Below are 6,451 nucleotides of genomic sequence, written 5' to 3' on the forward strand. Positions count from 1 at the left end.
TTCCTCTGAGCTGAGAATCTAATTTGGTTTATCAGATTAAGGAATAATACCTACTGAAATGGCACGAAAACTGTTAGGGCCACCTGGGTCAAACACTGACTTCACTTCCACGAGTTTCCCAAATGACTCAAGTAAGTGGTAGAAAGACACAAGTCTACCTCTACTTATTTTCCTGAGTGAATTGATACCTGACAGGGACAGCTATCATTGCAGCTTGGTCTCATTATGTGACCTGGTTTTACAGGTAGCTGTCCTTTGAGACATCTTCCTTTTCTTTGATAGGCTCCATGACCATTCAAAAGGTGAAGGCATTCCTGTCACATCTTCTCAAAGTTCCTGTGTCAGAACTTCTGCTGTCCTATGAAAGTCCCAAGGTAAGCCACCCCCAAGAGACAGTCAAGCTCAATTCTCCACAGTAAGACATGATTAAACTGTCTAACATGGTCCAGTTCTGAGCAGGGAGCACATATTTATTAGACTTTGAGTAACCTGTGGCATGGAGGTCATGTTTTGTCAGGTCTGTCTTACCCCCTACCTTTGTTCTAATTTTAGATGCCGGGCAGAGAAATTGAACTAGGAAATGACCTACAGTCATTACAGTTTTATTCTGTGGAAAATGGAGATTGTCTACTAGTGAGATGGTAACAACCAGCTTTAAAAATTTAGTGACTTGACTGTTCATCGTGACTGGGGTTTGCTGGGAAGAAATATTTTGCTTGAACAGTTCTACTGTCAAATGAGGTTTTACAGCTTGCTCAAAGTATAACAAAGGATGTACTTTTCACCAGGAAGAGACCATTTGTAGGCTTGTATATAATAGCAGTAATAAAGGCTTTGACTACTCATGATCTTCTCAACTTACTTCATATATATTTTTATAGCTCCTCACTATTGATTATTAAATAGAAACTAGCTAGTCTAATAACATCTGAGTATAGTTAATGTCTGTCATAGACTAGTTTTAATGAAATTCTCTACTGATACTATTTTAAAAGGTTACCGAAATGATTTGGTCACGTGGGAAGTGTCCCTTAAATTCAGGGAGGCACATCCTTTACTATTATATGCCTGCTATTTTTTCTTCTCAGGTATACTATCTTGAGAGTCCTTACCAAGGCAATCACAGGCTTTTCTCTATAGTTATACCTAAACTGAGCATAGTATTCGCAGGTTCCCAGCTCTGACCGACTTAACCAGTGGGCAATGATGAAAGCAAAATCCTCCCTATGACACAGGTCTTCTCACACAGCCACAGGCTATCCTGGTATCTTCTAGGTCCTATGGCTGCCATCCAAATGCGCCGCTGCCCGCGGTCGGAGGCTGGCGAGACGCGGGCCGGAGTCGCCCGCGGGCCCGGGCGCGCGCAGGGCCCTCGCTGTGGGCCAGGAAGCGGGGGAGCCCCGCGCCCGGCGGCGCGCGACTGGGAGCGGCTGGGTGGCCAATGCGAAACTGGCTGGTGCTGCTGTGCCCGTGCGTGCTCGGGGCCGCGCTGCACCTCTGGCTGCGGCTGCGCTCCGCGCCGCCCGCCCGCGCCCCGGGGCCGGCGCGGCACATTCCCCGGCCTTCTTTCCTCAGTGGAAGTCCAGTCACTATGATGTGGTGGTGGGTGTGTTGTCAGCTCGAAGTAACCGTGAGCTCCGGGATGCTATAAGAAACACCTGGCTGAAGCACTCGCTCCGTCACCCAGCCCTGAGTCAGCGGGTGCTTGTGAAGTTCATCATAGGTGCTCGGGGCTGTGACGTGCCTGTGGAGGACCGAGAGGACCCTTATTCCTGCAGACTGCTTAACATCTCCAACCCAGTTTTGAATCAGGAAATCGAGGCGTTCAGTCTTTCTGAGGAGGGTTCATCAGGACTCTCTGAGGCCCGGGTCGTCAGCGTGAGCTTCCGAGTGCTCCACCCGATTGTCATTACCAGCCTGGGAGTGTTCTATGAAGCCAGCGACGAGGGTTTCCAGAGAAACATCACGGTCAAGCTCTACCAGGCGGAACAGGAGGAGGCCCTCTTCACTGCGCGCTTCAGTCCTCCAAGCTGTGGCGTGCAGGTGAACAAGCTGTGGTACAAGCCCGTGGAGCAGTTCATCTTACCCGAGGTAAAGGCACAGAGGAAGACCCTGCCAGTGTGGTCCTTCACAGGACGGGCTGGGGAGGGTGCACTGCCTCATGAATTCATGGAAGGTGTGGAAGGAGTTGCAGGTGGCTTCATTTACACCATTCAGGAAGGTGACGCTCTCTTGCGTAGCCTTCACTCTCGGCCTCAGAGACTCGCTGATCACATAAGGAGCCTCCATGAGGAAGATGACTTACTGACAGAGGAGAGCAGTGTTCATGGTGACATTGTTTTTGTGGATGTTGTAGACACTTACCGAAATGTTCCTGCAAAATTATTGAACTTCTATAGGTGGACTGTGGAAACCACCAGCTTCAGTTTGTTGCTGAAGACAGATGATGACTGTTACATAGACTTAGAAGCTGTGTTTAAAAGAATTTCCCAAAAGAATCTGGATGGGCCTAACGTTTGGTGGGGAAATTTCAGATTGAATTGGGCAGTGGACAGAACTGGAAAGTGGCAAGAATTGGAGTACCCCAGCCCAGCTTACCCTGCATTCGCGTGCGGGTCAGGGTATGTGATCTCCAGGGACATTGTCAACTGGCTGGCAAGCAACTCGGGGAGATTAAAGACCTATCAGGGTGAAGATGTAAGCATGGGCATTTGGATTTCTTCTTTTTTTCCTTATGATTTTTGCTTCCCCAAGTAAGAAAATTTCAACACTTGATGTCTGCATCTGACTGATTTTATTTAGCATAATGTTCTTCAGTTTAATCTATTTACTAGCAAATGCTATAATTTCTTTTTTTTTCTGGCTTTGTAAAAATCCATTCATTCTCTCGTTCTCTCTCTCTCTCTCTCTCTCTCTCTTTCAATATATTTCATTTTTGCTCATCCATTTATCTGTTGATGACCACCAGTGCTAGTTCTATAATTTGGCTCTTATGAATTGCACTGCTCTAAGTGTCGACCTGCTAGTGTTGCTATAGTATGCCGAATTCAGTACATTATGATAAATATCAAGGAGAGGGATAGCTGGGTCATATGGGTCATATGGTGGTTCTATTCCTAGTCTTTTGAGGAATATCCCCACTGCTTTCCAGGAAAAAGTGGCTGTGCTAATTTGCAAACCCTCCAACAGTGTATGAGTGTCACTTTTTACCTGCATACTCACCAGTGTTTATTATTATGTGTATTCTTGATGATTGTTATTTTCAATGACGATAAGATGAATTCTCAGTGTAATTTTGATTTGCATTTCCCTGATTTCTAGAATATTAAAGTTTGTTTTCCCATATCTTTTTTTGGCCATTTGTATATCTTTTTTCCAGTAGTGTCTCTTGATTTACCTCCCATTTACTGACTGGGTTATTTGTGTTTTTTTGTGTGTGTGTGTTGAGATTTTTTATTTGTTTGTATATTCTGGATATTAATTTCCTGTTGGAAAGGCTGCTGGCAAAAATCTTGTCCCATTATTTAATGTCCATCTTCATTCCCCTGTTTTCTTTGCCGTGTATAGAAGCTTTTTAATTTGAGGCTGTCCAAATCATTGATCCTTGGTTTCAGTTCTTGAACTTTAGCAGTCTTTTAAGGAAGTGGGTGATTTTAAGGAAGTAGGATACTGAAGTTTGTTTTCCCATATCTTTTTTTGGCCATTTATATATCTTTTTTTCCAGTAGTGTCTCTTTTGTTTTACCTCCCATTTACTGACTGGGTTATTTGGGTTTTTTTTTTGTTGTTGTTGTTGAGATTTTTTATTTGTTTGTATATTCTGGATATTAATTTCCTGTTGGTAAGGCTGCTGGCAAAAATCTTGTCCCATTATTTAATGTCCATCTTCATGCCCCTGTTTTCTTTGCTGTGTATTGAAGCTTTTTTAATTTGAGGCTGTCCAAATCATTGATCCTTGGTTTCACTTCTTGAACTTTAGCAGTCTTTTAAGGAAGTGGGTGTCTACACCAATATGTGGGTATGTTGAGCCCATGTTTATCTATCAATTCAAAAATTACTGTTCTAAAGTCTATATCTTTCACTTTGAGTTGTCTTTTGGGCAGGGTAAAAGGTAGAAATTTATTTTCATTTTATGCAAGGGAATATCCAGTTTCTTCATCACTTTTTTCCAAGAAGCTATCAATACCATGTCCAACATGTGCTTTTGGCACCTTTGTTGAATACCAAATTACTGTATTTATGGTGATTTGTCACTGCGTCTTCTATACCCGTGGACTTCATGTGTGTTTTGATGCCAATACCATGATTTCTTTTTTGTTAATATAGTTCTGTAGTATCATTTGATGCCTCAAATATTGCTTTTCTTGCTCAGTATTGCTTTGGCTATTCTGAGTCTTTTGCTCTTGCAAATTTATTTTAGAATTGATTTTTCTAGAACTTTGAAGAATGTCATATTAATTTGAATGAAATTATATTGTACCTGTTCAATACTTTTTGATAGTATGGCTGTTGGGACAATTTTAATTTACCAACTTTACATATTCTAAGGTCCTCAATTTCTTTCTTCAGTATTCTCTAGTTGTCATTGTAGATGTCTCTCACCTTATTGGTTTGGTTTATTCCTAGGTATTTAATTTGATTTTATGAGGCTATTTTTTTTCACTAGGTTCTTTATTGGTGTCTTGAGAAGGTGCTGATTTTCTTTTATTGATTTTGTGAACTTCTGCTTTGCTTAATTTGTTTATTGAATTGTTGGAGTGTTTTGGATATTCTGAGTATAAAATCATATCTTCTGAAAAGAGATATAATTTGACTTATTCTTTTCCTGTTTTTATCCCTTCCGTCTCATTTTCTTGCATTTTTGGTCCAGCAAAAATATCCAGTAGTATATTTAGTATAAGAGTTTTGATTGGGACCTCCTTCACTGGTTCCAGATTTTAAAGGAAATGTTTCATTTTTTTCCCTCATTCACAATGATGTTGAGTTTAGGTGTATAGTATATAGACTTTATGGATTTTGAAGTAATTCCATTGTACCCATTGTTTCTTCAGTTTTCCAACTGAATCTGCTAAATTTTGTTAAGAATTTTTTTCCCTGTAGGTATTGAGAAGATGTATGATGGTTCTCTAAATTCTACATGTATGAAGTAGTACATTTATTGATTTGCATATGTTCAAATCAGTATCCATTTGTATCCTTGGAGTGAAACCAATTTAGTTATCATGTACAATCTTCTTATTGTGTTCCTGAATATGATTTGCTAATGTTTTACTAATTTTTTTTCATCTAAGTTCATCAGGGATGTTGTTCTCTACTTTTCTTTTTTTGAGGTGTCCTTACATGGTTTTGGGTGTCAGAATGATATCTGATTTCATATTATAGATTTGAAATTGTTCCATCTTTCTATTTAGTTATTTCTTTAAATTTCTATTAGAATTCAACTATAAATTTCTCTATTTCTGTCTTTTTCTTTTTAGGAGGCTTTGTATCACTGCTTCTATCTCAGTGTTTGTAATTGATCTGTTTAGTTTTTATATATTGTCAGTTTAATTTTGGAAGGCCAAATAAATTTAGAAATACATACATTTGTTCCTGGTTTTCCACTGTATTGGATATAAGTTTTCAATATACTCCCTAATGAATCTTTGGATGTTTGTGGTGAATTTTTCTCTTTTATCTCTAATTTTATGAATTTGGATTCTCTTTCTTTTCATAAGTTTGCACAAGGTTTTACTTATTCCAAGAACCAACCCTTGGCTTTATTGATTGTTTGTATTTTTTTCATTGTCTATTGTATTGATTTTAGTTGTACTATTCATCATTTCCTTGCTTCTTCTGATTTAGGAATTGGTTTTATTTTGTTTTGTTTAGTGTGTTGGGATGTATCATTTCCTTTACTGATCTCATTTTGACTTTCATGAAAACCCCTCTAACTTTCTTTTCTTTACACACACACACACACACACACACACACACACACACACACACACAAATATACACACACCCCATAATTTCTTTATCCATTTGTCTTTCAATGCCAGGCTGATTCCCTATTGTGGCTTTTATACATTGTATTGCTATAAACACAAGTATGTATCAATGACTATGGTATAAATTTTTAATTTTTGAAGAGTAGTATATCTGGGCCGTATGATGGTTCCATTCCTAGTCTTTTGAGAAACATCTTTCTGGTTTCTATATGGTTTCACTAATTCACGTGTCCACCAACAGTATGTATGTGTTGTCTGTTTTCTCATATCCTTTACAGCATTTATTATTTGTATTATTGATGGCTATCATTCTGAGTAGTGTGAGATGAAATTTTCATGTTGTTTTGGTGCATTTCTATACTTGATAGAGATGTTGAACATTTTTTTTTCATGTACTTATTAGACATTTGCTTTTCTTCTCTTGAGAAGTGTTTGTTTAGTTCTTTTACTCATTTATTAATA

General features: G+C 39.2%; 1 pseudogene; it reads left to right on the forward strand.

Annotated features, from left to right (window-relative positions):
- The first annotated feature begins 1,441 nt into the window (after positions 1 to 1,441).
- On the forward strand, positions 1,442 to 2,757 carry LOC143388902 (UDP-GalNAc:beta-1,3-N-acetylgalactosaminyltransferase 2 pseudogene; annotated as a pseudogene).
- The last annotated feature ends 3,694 nt before the right edge of the window (positions 2,758 to 6,451 follow it).

The sequence above is a fragment of the Callospermophilus lateralis genome, unplaced genomic scaffold (assembly GCF_048772815.1).
Source record: "Callospermophilus lateralis isolate mCalLat2 unplaced genomic scaffold, mCalLat2.hap1 Scaffold_45, whole genome shotgun sequence".
NCBI classification, from domain to species: Eukaryota; Metazoa; Chordata; class Mammalia; order Rodentia; family Sciuridae; genus Callospermophilus; species Callospermophilus lateralis.